This window comes from Formica exsecta, unplaced genomic scaffold, assembly GCF_003651465.1.
Source record: "Formica exsecta isolate Colony F162 unplaced genomic scaffold, ASM365146v1 scaffold441, whole genome shotgun sequence".
Classification (NCBI taxonomy): Eukaryota; Metazoa; Arthropoda; class Insecta; order Hymenoptera; family Formicidae; genus Formica; species Formica exsecta.
Window position 1 is genome coordinate 57,115 of NW_021851645.1, and position 19,908 is coordinate 77,022.

The window sequence follows — 19,908 nt, forward strand, 5'->3', positions numbered from 1 at the left end:
ATAAATTATAAATTTATATTAAAATTATTCTCTTGTAATCAATTTTTACTTTTATTCTTTTTTATTTTTTCTCCTTGTACATACGGACAGAGATTACGCAAGAGAAAGAAAACATATTACATATGAACATATTTTACATATATAATTATACAGGGTGTTCCCGGGTTAAATGGCCAAACTTGAAATATGAATTTAGGACCTTAAAACAAAAAAAAATTTTCCTCTGAAAGTATGCTTGCAAACGCTTCGTTCAAGAGATATTGACTTCTGAAGTTATGAACTATAGGAACGAATAATTTCGAAATGTTTCTTTTTATTTTTGTTTTGAAGATCGAAGGTCATTGACAAGTTTATGAAGTGCCTATTAATGACCTTCAATCACTAAAACGGAGGATAGTGCAAACGTGCAAAGAAATGACAGATGTACAATGTTAATCAGCTACTTATTCTGTCATCGATAGGTGCAATGCTTCTCCGAGCTGGAGGCCATCATTTTGAACAAAACATTTAATTATTAAATTTTGATTATTGTACAGCAATAAATAGAATAAACCTAGATTATTTCGAAATTATTCGTTCCTATAGTTCATAACTTCAGAAGTCAATATCTCTTGAACAAAATGTTTGCGAGCATACTTCCAGAGGAAAATTTTTTCTTGTTTTAAGGTCCTAAATTCATATTTCAAGTTTGGCCATTTAACCCGGGAACACCCTGTATATATTTATATTTGATTATGTATATGGACCCCTCTATCGACATACGTATTACAACTTACAACGCGTACGATTATTGCATATTCAAGCGCACACGTAAAAAGAAAGAAAAAACCCAAGATCACTTTTGACCCTATTCTCTTTGGCTACGTCACATCTTTCCTCTGAGTCGGCTCTCGATCAAGTAACTCCCTGGACTTTCCCGTTCTCCGCGCATCTCATAGCGAAGCAATGACGTTCGCCAGATTAAAAATAGCCACAGTCATCGTATTAATAGCACGTACTCATATATTCGGAACAATGCCGTGAAGGGGCCGGAACCAGTGGGATTCGAAATATATTTAACACCGTTTCTCGTGAAAGTACCTTACGTGCGAAACAATTGTCAGCGTCTTCGGTGACGAGAAGGAGAGGGAGCAGCTAAAAAATGGATCATCACGTGGTGAGAAAGAGATAGATGTCGGCTGTACCTGTCTCTTTAAAAGAGTGCTACAGGTGCGTTCTCGGATACATCGGTATCCTGGTATCAGATATTTTTGATTGATGCGTACGTGGCGTTTATGTTACTCTTACTTCCAAGTATGTATATTGCTTCAGGCATTCGAGAGCGGTCTGCGAGAGAATCACTTACCATCACAGGTCGAGGAAGGGGAAAGAAGAGAAAGGAGTTAGTCATGAGCGTAAATGAGAGCGAAAGCAGTGACGGAGGAGACATCCGGCAGAGACTCGGAGCTCGCGCGGATGCGAGCAATCACGGATGACTGAAACTTTCTATTAATAAATTTAAAGAAATTGTTTATATTTAGAGAAATTGTTGAATTGTTGCCCGGGAGACGAACAAGGAAAGGGTAAATTTGTACGCTAGATTTTTTTTCTTTTTACAGAAAAAATTGTATGCCCATAACAACGAAAAAATTTTTGCTTAATGATTTTTTACCAGTAAAAAAAGTGTTACACTTAACGTAGCGAGATTTTAGTGCAAAATTTAAGTCTGAAACACAAGATTAACGCGGAGGTGGGGGTGTACATACATAAAATTTCTTCTTCTTCTCTTTCTTTTTCTTTATGGCTAATTAGACTTCTATAAAATTTGCCTATAGGTCAGTTGATGTAACATATATGTAAAACGTGATATGAACTGAAATCAGCACGTAAGAAGATCCGTGTAAGGTCGACACGTATCCTCAAATGTCCTCGCCATCGGACCAAGAATACTGTCCTTACTATCATGGTTAACGTTGGTTTAACGTTGTCGTTGAATAATATATATCTATATGTAACCGTTACATATGTGTCGTGTACTCTCCGCTTATACACTTCTACTAGCACGATGTTTTCGGTTGAATAATATATAATAGCTTTATATAATATACATATAATACATATTACATAAAATCTGGCAAGCTCGAAATATATATATAAATGATGTAAATAAGACATATTCTTGAAAAATTATTGTGTGTGTATGTGAAAAAGCATATGTTTAACATATAATTTCTTTCGTGATAATACAAAATTTGTATTGTCGTTTTTTCAAGAAAATACAAAGGAATCTCAGAATATTAAAATTTTAAATTCCTGGATAAACAGGCGCGTTCGCATATATGTATATGTGTGTATGTACATATGTACAATAATCACGAAAAAGTGAAATACAGAGAAAGGATTGGATCTTCTCGCTTCTTTTGAAGCGAGAAAACGAACTTTGAAAGAACGAAGTAAATAGTATTTCTTCATTTCCGACTCTATCGGAGAAATCTTTTACGATAGAGGGGAAAATTGAAAAATACTTGAGATTTCTTCGCAAGATAACGCTTGCATGCAAACATTGCGATATATGCGCGATTTGTATTTATCGGAACATTGAACACATATATGCATACATATTATATGCGTATGAGTCATTTCTGGGTTTTCGCTTCAATATTGATTTCTTGATAAAGTCATGCATCCTTATCGCGCATTATTGTTACAAATAGCACGGCTCGGCACAGATACGTACGGCTTTTGAACTTAACAATATGACATGAGAATTTTGAGTTCTTGACAGTTGTGTATCGTAATATCTCCGCTTCGTGCGTCCTTATTAAATTTCGCCGCGAAGAACATGTATACGTACGCTTTGCAAAATCCATAATCGTGTGCGAGAAACAATATATGCATACATTAAAAATAAAATATTTTTCAATTAAATAAATACATTTTGTCAATTTTGATTTTTTTTACTCAAATAAATATATACTTGTTTCCAAAAATGTTTTATTATATTAAATAAATAATTATTTGCATGTAATAAAAATTATAATTTTTAAAATACATTATTTGAAATGTTTCCAGAGATATTTTCTTATATTAAATAAATTATTAGTTGCATATAATAAGAATTATAATTTTTAAAATATATTATTTAAAATTTTAATATAAACAAATACTTATTTGAAGATAAAAAATTATTTATTAAAATAAAGAAAACCTGTGTTTTTGAAACAAGCAGTTAAAAATTTAAAAATGTTTTTTTAAAAAAAGTCATTTAGTATAATAAAGATAAAAATCAATTTTTTTTTACTTGCAAATAAAACATACTTTGTTTTTATTTTATATTTTATTTTATATTTTACTAATTTAAATATATTTGCTGCTTAATTGAAATAACTAATTCCTTTGCAAGTATTTAAATAAATAATTTTTTTAAATAAAAAATAATTTTTTGGGGATTTAGTACATCTTTTTTCAGTGTAAGCATTCGTAAGATTCATTTTAAAAAACTTGTCCAAAGTTATTCTTAAGAGCCGTATTTATAAATGAACATATTACTGGAGAATTCGTATATTACACAAAAAGTTACTCTTTTATTTATTTTTATCGTTCTAAGCTTAATAATATCTAAAACATTCGGATATTTGAATATTACCCAAGTACTCAAGTATGTTTGGTATTCCGTAAGTGTATCTGAATGTTTCTAGTATTAAGGCGTGTATCCGGATATCAGACTAATTTCTGGAAATTTTATTCTATTCTGTTCTCTTTCTCTCTCTCTCTCTCAATTTATTTTTGTGAAGAATCACCTTCTTTTCATACTATGTTTTCCGCTCCGACTTGTGACGTATTTTCCTCGTACGATGCCGAATCAGCGAATGTAGGACACATCTTTGGCACATTCTTCGAATTCCTTTCGAAGAATTTCAAAATATCAATAATTGTGAGAATTGTTAAGTGTCAGACACGAATAGGAAACATGCTATACAAATACTTCTAATGTCAGAAAGTGAAATGCCCCAATAGCTCAACTGTTTCTTATTGAAAAGAAGGACACAAGTTCGCTCAAGAATGGAATAACGGTTACATGATGACAGAGCAAGTGTTAGTTTATAGAATATGGTTAACATGGAAAATAACAATAAAATATTTAGTAACTTGACAATATAAAGATTGTACGGATGTTCGGTACAAAATTATCTTACTGGGGCGATGCACTTATGAGAGTGCTCTTTCGGACGTAAGAACAAATCTTAATATAATTGATCTCGGCTGCAGGTAAAAGTTATGAATTTTATCAATAGGCACGCGACTTGGGGAATAACTAATAACAAATCCTGGAATGTGTGTTTATGTCTTCGGCAGCGGGTATCTCGTTTGCGGTCATGAACCCAGGAAGGTATTTCGCAATCGGACGGATGTATGAGATAATGTGCACAATCTTGAATCGAATTTAAACATGAATCCGCTGTCGGGAAATTTTTAGTCAATTATCATGGTACAAATGAGATTATGCAGCACAATACTTCAAAGTACTTCGAAATGAAAAAGAGGCAATTTTGAAAATGTGAAACATGTAATCGACAAAAATATAGTAAAATTGATTTTATAATACAAACAAACAGTTTGTCTCATTAGTTCGATGTCTTTGATCTATTGTAGATTACATTCCTCGTAGTCCGTTTAACTTGTGGTCTTTCTATTAGCGTACAGATATATATGTACGTACATATATACGTAAATGAGTGAGTGTATATTGAGTCATAAAATGTTCGGTTCAATCTTTGATAAATGACTTGAAACATATGTAAAGTTAAATAGAGTGCCCTCTCTAATAAAGGCAACACTGTTAATAATGTTTATGTATTATGTATCAGTGTAGAAATATACAACGATAGAGATTACTTGGTTGATAAATAAATTGTTTTTATTAAAATTGATTTTAAAATATGCTAAACTGTTAGGATTTACAGTTAACAGATGTCCGTTTATTAATTATTCTTATATTATATATTTTTTAATGTATATTTATTTAACATTTGTTTATTATTTTCTTTCACATGTACAAGTTTTATATAATAATATACAAACAAAAGATACATGTTCTAATATTGAATATTCATCAGTTTGCTTTTATATTCTTTTACCGTAATATTAAAAATAATATAAAATTATTTTTGGTTAACATTAAAAATGTTCTGTGACTTTTCTTTATTACTGTTTATATTTACATAATACAAATGGGGCATTATTTATGAAGTAATCCACCCAAATTTTCAAAGTTCTCCGATCATGATAAAATTTGCACAAATTGTAGTCCTATCAAAAGTAAAATCGTTGCCCAAATTTTTTGGCCCGCGACCAACGGACTCTCTATTAACAGGGGCTTGAATTTTTATCATTTGGGCTATCGCGTCCAACTTCAAACGCCGATAAGTTCCAGTAGACTACTCCGATTTTTAAAAAATAGGTAGTAGTTTCGAAAGGTCTTTTTACGCCTTTTAGTTTTATAAAATCAGTTTTTTTTTAAGTCAAAATTCATTTAAGATTTTCGAAGAACAAAATAAAAATCGTTTTTTCTTAAATTTGGACATCTCCAATTTTTTTTGAAAAATCTTAAAAAAAAGTAGAAATCTTTCCCTTTAACACGAGCGCAGGATCAAAATGGGCAAACTTTTAGTTCCCAAGATACAGTCGGTTTTAGGACCGAGGGCAATCGGAAAACTTTGAAAATTTGGGTGGATTACTTCATAAATAATGTCAATTATTAAATAATGATGAAATTATTTTTAATTCAAATTTTTATGTTTTTATAATGTATAATTAATGTTAATTTTGAATTATGGTATACATGGTAATTTTCTAACTCTGTCCACCCAAAATATCTCTACTATTTTAAACAATAGAAAAAAATTGAAGTTAGAATGTTTTACGATTTCGAAGTGCATGCCATATAGTGGCAATAGTTTCGCTGTGAATGGATAATTTTATAAAAGACTAACTTCATTTTTTGAATTTATTGATTAATTACAAATGATAATGAATTGTTAACAATTTTTAATGGTAGAATTCTACAGAATGGCTACAAATTTTGATTTAAAAAAATATTAATATTCCAAAATTGATAATTCCTGATGAAATATTCAACTTTTAAGGCTCCTGAGTACTCGTCGCGGCCATATTGGAATCGTGACGTCAAAAACGAGAATGATACGCTGAGAATTCTTGCATGCCATTTTTAAATAAAAAGATATTCTGATGAAACAACATTACAAATCGCTTTAGCACACTTGTAAAATTGTCCGAGAACTATGCTAAAAGCATATATGTTTCATATCACTCATTTTACGGCTGTTTATTAACTGTCAAGGGAAAAGCATAGTATAGTTTTCGGACAATTTTACAAGTGTACTAAAGCAATCTATAGTGTTGTTTCATCAAAATATCTTTTTATTTAAAAATGGCACGCAAGAATTCTCAGAATGTCATTCTCGCTTCTGATATCACGATTCCAATATGGCTGCGGCAAGTACCCAGGAGCCTTAAGTTAGCAATCACGACACTTGTTCTGCAATGAATTTAGCTGATAAATTTAACACATAAATATCAAATAGAAAAGAAATATTAAGCTCACATTAGTTTATTTAATGATATACATACTATAAAAAATGCAAAATTATAAAATCCTCTATGTATAAACAGTGTTAAATAGACCATTCTATGTATCGGGAAAGAAAACATCCACCGCGGAAAGAGGGGCGCTAACGTAGCATAACAAATATGGCCACCGCGTCGACAGTATTAGCATTAGCTTTATATAGGTAATTATGTAAAAAAATTAAAAATTATTGTTGATTTTACATGAAAAATGTTGACACTTCGTTTGGACACTTTGTGTGAGTATACCCATGCATCACTCTCATCAAGAAACATGATCGAAGGTCAGAATGTTATTAATTCTGGTATGATAATAATGTGCGGCGCGACGGTAAAAACGAAATATAAAATAGATTTATATTCATTGTGTCTGCAAACAAGTGCCTTAACGTCGGAACCGCATGTAATAACAGGAAGTTTAATAATATCTTCAATAAACAATAACAATTACGAAGAAAGTAAAATTAATATAGAAAAAATGAATTGTTCATGCAAGGCTGGAACAAGTCATAGTTGCAAACATATAGTAGCTGTATTACTATATTGCAATCGGTAAAAAATAATAGTCAAAATAATAGTTCTTTGCAGTAAAATGCAATGAACAAACTAATAATTCCTTGTTGTCATCAGCAACATTTAAATTTTTTAACCATTCTAAACGTTTATCCATAAATTCCACATTGCCAAACAAATTAGTTCTTGTGATTTTAGCACTTCCATATCTTGGAATTCTATGAAAACTTAAAATAACGTTTTTATACTTTTTAGAGTCACAAGTTTTCACGCAGCAACTTCCTCCGGCTATTTTTTTTCTGTGCAGAGGAGAAAATTCCATTGTCTCTTTGACAAATTTATTTTTAAAACTTGACAGCACTTTTTCTGAACGTCTGAAGCACTTTTTTTGTAACACAGTTCTTATTTTTTTATAATTTTACTGGATGCCGTATGTAACCAAGATTAAAACTGTCGGCGCGGTGACCATATTAATTAGTTTACGCAGTGGCCGCTTGTGTCGCACAGAATATTTAAACTCCCAATACAGAGTGTTTCCTAAGTAAGTACACAAACTTGAAGGGGACATTCCTTGGCTTATTTTAAAAAGAAGAGGTCCTATAAATATGTGTCCTAAACTACTTCGTTTTCAAAATACAGGATGTCAAAGTTGTACAAAAAATGAGGTTCGGGGTTCACCGCGTGAGCCGCTCAAGGCGTTTTTCCCCCTCTACTTACGTACACATAGGCGCTTTGTCTATCTGTGTGATCTGCAGGTCAACGCCTTCTTTGAAGTAAATATTATTTTATTAAATTACATTTATTTATTAACATTTTTTTATTTAAAAACTTAATATGATTACCCATTACGCACGACCCTGGTAAATCTAAAAATGTTTTATCGGTACCGTAAAAAAAAAGTTTCATCGGTTTTTAATACCACATTTGTACCACATTATGTATAGAATAATTTAAAAAAACCACATAATGTATGTAATAATTAAAAAAAAGTAATAATATGTAATAAAAAATATGTAATAATACCACATTAATATCATGCATACTAAATTTGAATAAAATATCTTTAAACGTTTTCCACATTTCCGAAATTTTCATTTTCTTTGCACAACTTTGACTGTATTTTGAAAACAAAGCAGTTTAGAACACATGTTTATAGCACTTCTTTTCTTAAAATAAGCCAAGGAATATCCCTTTCAAGTTTGTATACTTACTTAGGAAACACCCTGTATAATGATATTGAATTTTCAGTGAAATTTAGCATTTGATATGATTGTAAATAAATCGCAAGTAGATAAAGTAAGAAGTAAGATTTGCACACTGAAAAAAAAATTGTTAATTTGACTAAATCCGTTCAACTAATTACCATTTTTTTAATTGAAATATTTATATATTTAAATCAAATAAGACATATTAAATCTAACATGACGTATATTTGACTTAAATATATAAATATTTCAATTAAAAAAATGGTAATTAGTTGAACGGTTTTAGTCAAGTTAACAATTTTTTTTTTGGTGCAGTAGAATTGCAATAAATCTTTATACATATGTATATCAAAGACAAATATACATTGTTAAAATATTATTGTTATTGTTATTGTTTAGTAAATAATATACTCGATTTAATTTATTTAAGTAGTTATCGTCGCGAAAATAGGACCAAAATGAGATCATTGCAAAAAAAAACATTTAAAAACATAGATATTTTTTCATTGTTTATGATTGAAAATATATGAATCCAATAGCCTTATGAATAATTATCTTGCCGCATAAAAATCTACAAGCATCTCTTTGTGTAAAGTAGAAATTTTGAATCGGATACTTCCAAATATATATACATATATCTACATTCACGCATCATTAAATTTAAATCCAAACAATTTATTCATTCGCTTGAACGCATACACAACATTAGCTTTCTTTAAACAAATTCTGCAAATTTTTTAAATTTTATATATAGTATATATATAAATCTTACAAATCAATGTTTTATGAAATGTTACAAGCTGCGACGTTATGTTGACGTTTTTATATCGCCATCATTTTAAACAAAACATGTAATAATTAAATTTTGATTACTGTAAAACAATAAAGAGGATAAACCTAGATAATTTCGACATTATCCATTCTTATAATTCTGTAACTTAAGAAGTTAATATCTCTTGAACGAAGCGTTTGCGAGCATACTTCCAGAGAAAAATTTTTTCTTGTTTTAAGGTCCTAAATTCATATTACAAGTTTGGCCCTTTAACCAGGGAACACCCTGTATATTACGAAAGATATTATCGTTATTATTATTATTATTATTATTATGGTTTGCATTATTAATTTTTTTATCGCTTCATTATTATTGAATCTAAATGTTTATACTCACACACGCATATATAGACGTAATCAAGAAAGAATTTCTAACATTTGTTGCTTGTTTTTTCCCCGAAATTTATGAAAGAAGTTCTGTGATATAAACATTGATTATTTAGAAGAACAGCTTATTTTGACAAATTGATTGATACTTTTACAACAACAAGGTAGCTGCTGCTAGTCGTGTAACACTTTTGTTGGACTGGTTTACAGTGTTTTTTATTGAATGAAAAGATATACAAAAAGATGAGCCTATGCATACTGTTACTACTTGCATAATACTTGTTGGATTATTTATTCAATTTCTTTTTATTAGGAAAAATATATAAAGAGATAAGCCAATACATTATTCTACTATAAGAAAAAATGCAATTGACATATTGTAAATATAAGGACTAATACAAGGTTAAAAAGACATCAGTAAGAAATATATGAACAAGTTTGGGATAAAGTTCCGAATAGGTGAACCCTCCGATTTTTTTTTGATATTTGAAATTACGATATATGATAAAAAGAAATGATACATATAAAAGTCCTTAGATCAATACCGTCGAATTTGATCTAATAACTTGTATTGTAATCCTGTTAGTTTTATGCAATTTATATAAAATAATATTATTCCGGAAGCTCTGTTTCCTTACTTATGCACAGTTGCCACATAACTTAAGGCTCGATATACACTATCGGTCCGCTCACGCTCCGCTTACAGTCCGCTCACGGTCCGATCAAATATTCTTTCATTTTTATAATGTACATATTCACACTATGGGTAACGCTCAAGTTTCACTCCGGTCTCGCTCCAGCAACGATCGATTCGAGAGAATGCTTTATCGGAGCGTGATCGAACTTGTTCGGACCTGTACCGATAATGTGAACAGTCGAGCCTGAATCCATCGTCAGTTCTCAGTCTGTCAATGTCGAGTAGTGACGTACAGCATCAAAAAATGGATAAAGAAAAATCTTGGACATTTGAAAAAGGTACGTACATGTAGACCGTTTTATAATTATAAATAAATTATTGATATAACTCTTAATTTTTATATGAACATGTATAGAATGCAATTTTAATGTAATGATTTTTTAAAATTTTTAGATGAAATGCTCATTGAATTAGTGAAAACTAAAGAATTGTATAACTTACAATTCCCATTGTATAGTGACAACAATTATAAAAAAAAAGTTTGGGATGAAATCGGAAAAGCATTGAATCAACATGGTAAGTAAAGTAATATTTTATTATATCAAATTTTCTCGTGTTGCCACGGTACAGAATCTACTGGCGAAATAAAAAAAAAATTTTAAATATTTCTTATAGCAAACGCTTCGGCTTGCGCGTTTCTTCCATGCCCTCGTATATTTAAAACATTACCCGTATTTAATCTTTCCGCGTTATCAGAAATGGTAGTTCGACTATTTCGAATTACATTATGACGTATGCATATGGTTAAAATTATTTAGTTCACGTTTTGAGGATTTGCTTTGAGTCTTCTGCAAGAAATTCTGAAAGTTTGGGATAAAATCCCAAACGCACATTGAACCAATCTCCGTGCTCTGCATAATCGATAATTGAATCGGCGATGCCGCATCCACGAGTATAACATATGGTGCTACATTATTCGTTCCTGGAAGTGCACAGTCTTCAGGAACATTTAATTTCTCACTGTGTTGCAGGTATGTGAAAATTGATTCACACACTATTTTCGTTTATAGCTGCTTTAATATATATGTATTTGGATTTTACAATGTCGACAATATCTCAAATGTGTGTGAGGTCTCGGCTTCTATTTGGCAAAGTTTCGACCTTGCACGTAACAAATATCTCGGTATATTTTACTCGAAGGCTCGGCTTCTTAACATCACACAAGAAAGATTTTGATCGATCTGTGTTTCGCGACGCTGCCCGGATCTCGAAAAGTTCCCACACAGGGGTGGGGAGACTCTCTCACCGATTGGCCCTCGGGACCGCGGCCGCTAACTGAACCGAATATGTGATGCTCGCGCGCATTACACGCAGCGCATCCTTCGTCCGAGCAGCGTGACAGAGGCTGTGAGCGCGCTCCCTGTCTCGATAATCTCGCTCGGCGAGATTTTATAGTGGGCCCACTGTTTTACGTCGCAACACACTGTAAAGAGATTTTCCTAAATTAGAATTAGCAAAAATACCGCCGTCTCTATTTTTGCCATGTAAGCCTATATTCACAACTATAAATCGATAGTTCGCATCTACGAGAGCTAATAGTACAATAGAAAAAGTGTTTTTATAATTATAATAGAGTGATCCACTGTTCGCTGAAGCATCTATGACTATTACATGCTTCCCGTCGATGGCTCCTAGGCAATTCGGAAAATTCCACATGGTCCATATGTCGTTCGCAATTTCTATTCAATTCTTTTTTTGTGGAGTTGGAATAAATTCTGCTAATAATTTGTCATTAATTGCTTGACAAACTTCTAAAACAATTTTTTGGACAGTAGAATGACCAAGATAATAGCTGAATGCAATTGCTCGATATGAATCTCCTGTTGCTAGAAACCTATAATAAATAAAAATATAATAAATAAAACAAAATTAAAGAATAATAAAGAATATACAGGGTGGTCCTCGTAACGGTCGCCACGATTTTTAAGGCACTTACAATAATCTGACATAAAAAAGTCATAAACAGAAAATTATCAGTTTCTAATCGGCAACAAATTGCAATAATAAAAATTGACCAAACATTTTTTTTTCCATAAAAAAGCAAGGTCACCTTCAATTTTTTAAATAGAACTGCCTACTTTTTATTGCATATTCTTGTAGCTTATCTCGAGAGCTTTTCAAAACACTATAATAAAGTATTTTTTCATTAAGTACTTTTTGAGTTATTTTATATTTTAATCTGACATATTTTGATATAAAAATTAAAATATCTCGTAAAATATTTAGTTTTCGATAATCTTACCGTAACACTTTTATGTACAGAATAATGAGACAAATCAATATATAATAAATATTATCTATTTAGCGACGATTAAATTAGAAGAAAAAGTTACTCAGAATTATGTCTTTGACAACATATGTCAAGGTCAAGGTCGTTGGGGCTGGGTCCCCTATTCGCTATATTTACCATTCGTTTATTCAGTCTTCCCAGACCCATATACTTTAAAAGTTCTTGAAATAGAATCTAAATAAATATCCTGTTGGAACTAGTGGTGTCTTCCTCATTCAACTTTATACACGACAGTACGCTCTACGAAATGGAATTCATGAATAGTAAATGAGCAAAAAATTTCGACACGTTACGCGATTTGTTGGTATCGAGGCGATGTATCATATGATAAGAATCTTTGAAGATTCTTGATACCGCTCGAATGGTGTTACGTACATCTTATTGATGGTGCAAAACCAACCGGAAAAGTCCAAAGAACTTCTCGTACGTTCGCATCCCCGTGCAGCAGTCCAAGAACATGTGACACAATTCGATCTCCTGTCCGGGTTTCAGTTGCAGTCTTATCAACTTATACGCATATTCTTCGAAATCCTGCAAAGAATGTATCGTCAAATATATATATATATATATAGCTTGACAAAGTGCGCTCAAATTTGTTTCTGTATTATCAAATATTACATTTTTCTTTCTTTCAACTTGTTCCGCGTTGCTATCTTCGTCCGAACTCTCATTTTTTCTATTCTTATCATTGTCTTCTGAATCACTAATATCCGAATCAAGAATCTCTTTACATAATTGCTTACACTTTTTCTCACTAGCAAGATAGGTTGCATTGAACTTGAACACATTTAATATATCTTACATATTCATCTCATCATTTAGTCTTATCAAATGGGTGATTTGATTCTCCTCTTCCGCAAGATCCAATTTCTGGAGAACGGCTTTGTGATCCTTAAATCCATCCTTTCTAATTTGAAACATAACTTCTATCATATATTCAACTCGCTTATCTAATTGTTCTTGATCAGGATTGAATAAGTTAATTCTTTTTTTAACTAACAATAAGTTAAGTTTAAAATTAATGGCCTAAAAATTAACTAAATTTACGTTAAAAGTTATTTAAACAAAAATTAACTTAGTTAAAATTAAGTTAAAAAATTATTAACTTATTAAGAAATTAAAAGTTAATTATGCAAAACTATATGTTTTTTACATAATTAATCTTTCAATTGTACATTTTAAATTTAAGTGATATAATAAAAAGGTAATCTTTTATAAAAGAGATAATATATAGAAAATCTTTTATAAAAGAGATAATAGGGTTTTCCTTATTTAATAATACATATTATTTAAATATACTATAGTTGTAATAGAGATATTATAGAGTGTTTAAAAACAAAACGGTTAATTAAGAATAATCAAAACAATCAAAACAATCAAAACAATCAAAAACAAAATACTTGTGTGCAGATAGAGCGAATCAAACTGAAGGAAAATTCTATACCATTTTATATACGAATTATATAATAGTTATCAAGCAAGTAAATTAAACAATGTTAGCGAATGAATACACGGGAAGCGGGAGAACGAGCTGTGTAGACAAGGTCTTGTCAAAATGGCTCAAATTTGTTGATGATCTGTTGGCAACAAAAAGCCGTGCATAATGCTAACTGCACAACTCCTGATGTCTACCATCATGAATCGTTTGCCTTTGTCAGGAGATTATTAACAGATTCGAATCATTTTGAATGAAACTTTGTTTGCAGAGATCATCCTGTTGCATCATGGGTATACGTCCACTAATACTGTTTAATTCCTTAATAACTATTGTGGAATTTACAAACTGGTAGAGGACTTTCCTATTTAATTTAATCCGCTCTACCTACACATGTGCGTTTTATCTTTAATTATTAGACACTCTGAATTAAAACGATTTAGAAATACTTATTGATCGACAAATTTGTTGTACAACAAATAAAATATTCACATTATAACTAACCATTTTCACACTTTAATATTGATGAATTATTTTAACTTGTATAAAGAAAATTAATAAGTTAACGTTAATGCATTTAAAAATAATTAGTTTAAGTTAAAAGTTAATACGTTTAAAATTAACTAAGTTAAATTAAAACTTATTAACTTTCCAACTTTTTAACTTAACTTTTAACTTTTTAACTGATTACTACCCAACCCTGAGTATAAGTATACAAATTTGTAATAAGAAGAAATTATCTTTTTTTCTCGGCAGAATCTCCTAAGATTGATAAGTTTTATTCTAGCACTGTTATTGTCATGATATTATGGTCGATTTTAGTTATTTCACTAGATTCAATAAAACTAATACTACATCCGGTTTCTATTTCTCTTTCCGAGATGAACGAGAGAAGAATGCGCAATAACATGAGCCCGCACAAACGAGAAGATTGAGCAACCGAGGACGACGAGTCGATTGCTTTGAAGAAACAATCTACTACTACTATATCTACTATTATACATATACTATACATTGTATATAAAACTATAGATATGACAATTACATATACAAAGTAAAATTTCAGTAGCAAACTTCTAGAAACGATAGCTTAACTAACACGGAGAAAATTTTATATTAATTTATAATATAATTTTAAATTACATTTTACTATTTTTTGTATTATCGGTGGACCATCATGACTTTATAGAATAAATTATAGTATAACATAGTAAAACTTAAAACTAACACTTACCTAATACGTTTTATCATTTGCCATAGTAAAAATTCATAGGTGCAAAGTTATAATCTTTATTTGTGTATCATTGTAAAACGTTATAATGCTAAACCTCAATTTTTACAATTTGAACAACAATAAATTCGGATATCTTTTTTTTATTGTTCTCATTTTCACATTCAGACGTCGACATATTTATTCGTTTAACACACCTATATTATAATAGAAACGCAATATAATTTAAAAGAAGGAAATAGCAACGAGACTGGTATTTATAGTTGAATTTTATATTTAAGATATTTTAAATATGATATCTTAAAATATCATTAGCAAATAAGAAAATCACATTAGCATCTTAAAGCCGTTTTAAAATGATATTAATATAAGAACTAATTATAAATATAAGTACCTCCCAATAATTACATGATTGTATTTTTTCTAAAAGTTATTTTATTATTTCACACGATTATTTTATCATCTTACAAAATTATTTCCAAATTTGACCAAAACAATAAGATTCATAATAAGATAGAAGAGATAGAAGAAATAGAAAAGGAGAAAAGTGTATAGTATTGTTAAACCATTTTATATCTTTTTCCATATAATTTCAATTAATTTGACAGCGACCCAGAGATATTAATTATAAATAGATGAGATACACATCATATTCAAAAATAATAAATCAGATAGGAAAACGTAAATAAATAATAAATGATAAAGATCGTAAATTGAATACGAGGACTGACAATTAAGTTCGTAGAAAATATTTATTACAATTATAGAACACATTTATTCGTTATCTAATACACGGTCTCTTTAAAATATTGAACCGAAGTAGTATGCGGCGGTACACACCTCACGGCGCGCGGCTCACCGACGTGCGCCCGGCTAAAGGTCGGCGCTGATTGGCCAGACTTTACTCAATAATAACTCCTTTATTAAGCGTAAAAAAAAATGGTTCAGGACTTTTCGTCTCATTGTCAGTTTTTGGTAAGGAATAACGCTATGTACTTAGTAGGCGATCATTACTGGTCACCCTGTATATATAATTTATCCATTTATTTATCCAGGAGGGGCGGGGCCCCTCACCCGCCCACGCTCACCCCAAAAAAACTAACCTAACCTAATCCATTTCCTAAAGAAAAATAAATGAAAAAACACTTTAGTACGAAACGAGGTCCATATTTCTACAATTCAAAATGAGTTTGCAACTTTCCACGTAAAGCAAAGTTTACTCCCAAATCTAGTTTTAAATCAGAAATAGGTTTAGGTGAGGTTATATCTTCCGGAAGTGAAGCCCCCCCCGTAGGGGGGAAGGCGGAACCCACTGCATCCACGCATGTATTTGGCAAGACAAAACGAAGATAAAGAGTTACATTTTTTTACACAATTTTTTTTGTTCATAGCTTTTTCGTAAACAATGAGTGACAACCAGAATCTATTAAATGTTACTCAGAGACATAATCTTGATAACATATGTCAAGGTCAAGGTCATTGGAGTTGGATTTTCTTTTGTCGATTTTTACGATTTTTAGTGATATTTTTGTTTATAACTTTTGAACAATGCAAAACCCACATATACGACCTTGACAGTTGGCTTTAATATGATTTCTTGAACATATCTTGATCTCTCTACTTATAAAGTTTCATCCCAATTGGAGGGGTACCCCATTCGGAAGAACACCCTTTTTATTTAGTTAGCGCAACTTTTTAATATTATTATTTTTGTAAGAAATTAAAACAGCTAATTTTTTGTATAACTGTTTTCAGTTAAAATATTTGTAAACAAAATAAACAATAATCTGATCGAGTAGCAATTAAGAGTTAGCGCGGGAAATAGTGCGCGTACAATATTTATGATTTATTACAATAAAACACTCATCAATTTACATTGAACGGACGTTTCGACCTCTTTTTTGGGTCTTTTTCAGCATGATATTTAAATTCTTTCAAAAAACAAAATCAGAACTATGTCATATTATTCGTAATTAAGTAAACTTAGCGCAATGGAAACTGGGAATTATTGGGAAAAATGCAATTGTTATGTTAATTGGAAACTAATCACTACATGTTAACGATAATAGACTCGCTGTGAAACAATACCAGGGTCACGCAGATATGTCATCCATGTTGTAAAAAACATATTATCCAGATGTTTGAGTGTTCTCCTCCATCCTCGGCAAGCCAGGAAGTATGAGAATTAATCTGGATTTATTAATGTGACATGCTCTTGAATTAAAGATTGTGCTTTCTGGAATTAACAAGGATGGAGTGAGACATAGATCACGCTATTAATTGTTTGACTCACCGCGTTAAATAGAAATTTAAATTATGAACCCCTACTCATGACGGGAAACACCAAACAACACACTTATACAATTAAAGTGAAATAAAAGACATAATAAATAAATAAATAAAAATCAAATTCAAAAAGTCAGAGTAAAAATTATAAAATATTAAAATTAAGCATGAGTCAATTAAATTAAAATAAATTAAATAGTCATGTAAATAAAATTAAAATTGTAAAAGAGACTAGAGATTTTGATGCTTTGTGACAAATACCTTAGTATATTCCTTGATATTCAGCCAGTCAGAGACTAAAATATTTATATAATTTTTTATTTTTAATTAGTTCAATTTTTTGATATCATTATTTTTGTGGGTTTTTGTAAATACATATAACAATTTATGGCATGTGTACACTCAAGGACTGGTGTCCTTCGGCGGTTAGGTGTATACGTGTATGAGAACCGAAAGCGTCACGCATACAGCTGTGTGAAGTTGGCCCCCCCACTATTGAAAATTCAGTAACGACCATTATAATTCGTTTGGTGGTCGTTTGGTAGTGTTTGGTAGTCTATTCCAGATGATTGGTAGTCAAAGCTGTAATTATGAATTCAAAAAAAGACATACGCGCGTGAAGTTAACGCATACACATAAATCGCTCATGTATGTATATGTATGTATCACTTGAAGCGCAGAGATTAAGCAGCAAAAGAGAAAGTAGTAGGAGGCGTTCCGATATTGCATCCTTATCGCAAATCATATGATTGAGAGATAAAGCAATGCAAGACGTGATGCCAATTAATGATGTTTTATATCTGTCTCACTCCAATTGAATGCAGGGAGTGCGAGTGAGACAGTTATAAGACATCGCGCTGGCTGGACACCGCTTTCGGCTATCATACTCGTATATGTATACATCTAGCCGCCTACCTAGAGACACCATTCCTGCCCTTGAGTGTACTTGGTATATTTATACGTGTGAGTGTGTGGACGTGCGCAACTGGCTAGGTATGTGTGCGTGATATATAACATAACATACGACATTCTATACTCATTCTATATCTTACCGGTTTTTTTCGTAACTAATTTCGTATATGCTTGAGATATTACATAAAGAGATAAAATTGAATAATTATTCAATGGGAAGAAGTGAATTAGACGGTATATAAAAGACACATCAAGAACAGTATACGTTTAGTGCTCTGGTGTGTACGATTCTATTCAGTTTTCTTTAATAGAGTCCTGAAGAAGGACTTTTCACATTTATTTTTCTATCAAAGATACCCTAGGATTTACAATTGTCCTTCTTTTATTTTCATTTATTAATCTTGAATATCCATATATATTTAGAGACCCAGACAATTTTATTCCAGCAAACTCTACAGTAACACCAATTCATATTCAACCAGAATAATGTTTTTCATTTGCATATGCAATCTTACGCTCTATTTCCAATAAATTAGGAGGAGTAATTGCATTATTATCTTCAATTATTATCCTATATTTTATATCCTTAATTAATATTAAATTTAATTCATTTATATTTTATCCAATAAATCAAATTATATACTGAATTCGTACAAATATATTTGTTCTTTTAACTTGAGCTGGAGTTCAAATTATTGAATATCCTTACATTATAATTAGTCAAATTATATCATGTATTTATTTTATATATTTCCTTCTCTCTTATATTCATATAAAAATGTAAGATAAGGTAATTTTTTAATTATTATTCAAATATAATAAAAAACCTCATTATTTATCACATTATTATTATTATTATTATTAATAAAATAGGCAGAAGAAAAGAGAGAGAGAGAGAAAGAGAAGATAGAAAAGGGAGAAAGAGGAAGAAAGAGAGACTGTTACAATATTCGAGATATTTCTTAGGAGCAGATTATTGAGAATTGAGACACGTTTGCACCATATGATTGCCGGGAACAAAAAAGATCGTTTTATTTGTTTCTGTATGTACATACTTTTGCTATAAAAAAACTCTTATACAAAATAGTGTTATTTCAATTTGTTGTGAAAAATTCTTATACAAAAAATAGTGTTATTTTAATACAAAAATACTGTCATATTAAATTAAAAAACTGTTTTACAAAATAGTTGTTTTAATTTTCTATAAAAATAGTGAGATATATGATAAAAATATTGCACCAACTAATAATAATTTGTTACAAAATTTATTTATTATTATTTCTAATATTAAAAATTGTATTTCATAAATTACAATGTGATTAAAATAGTGAAACATATTTAAGTAAAAAAAATTTTTTATTAAAAAAACAAATTTAAATATAAAATAACTTTTTAATTAAAGAAAAACTTGACGCTGCTTAACTAAACATATGCTAATCTAATTAACGTATTATTTATATTTTGAATTTTTGCAGCGCCAAGTTTTTCTCTAATTCAAAAGTTATTTTATACTTAAATTTGTTTTTTTAATAAAAAATTTTTTTCACTTATATA

The 19,908-nt window shown here is 30.4% G+C and overlaps 1 long non-coding RNA gene and 1 pseudogene across 1 annotated transcript; one reads left to right on the forward strand and one right to left on the reverse strand.

Moving 5' to 3' along the window:
* The first annotated feature begins 1,038 nt into the window (after positions 1-1,038).
* LOC115240547 lies at positions 1,039-2,278 on the forward strand. Its single transcript, XR_003884787.1, has 2 exons — positions 1,039-1,209; positions 1,312-2,278. It is a non-coding gene; the product is annotated as an uncharacterized LOC115240547 (long non-coding RNA).
* A 1,421-nt stretch (positions 2,279-3,699) lies between these two features.
* Positions 3,700-18,370, reverse strand: LOC115240541 (annotated as a pseudogene).
* Positions 18,371-19,908: the final 1,538 nt, after the last annotated feature.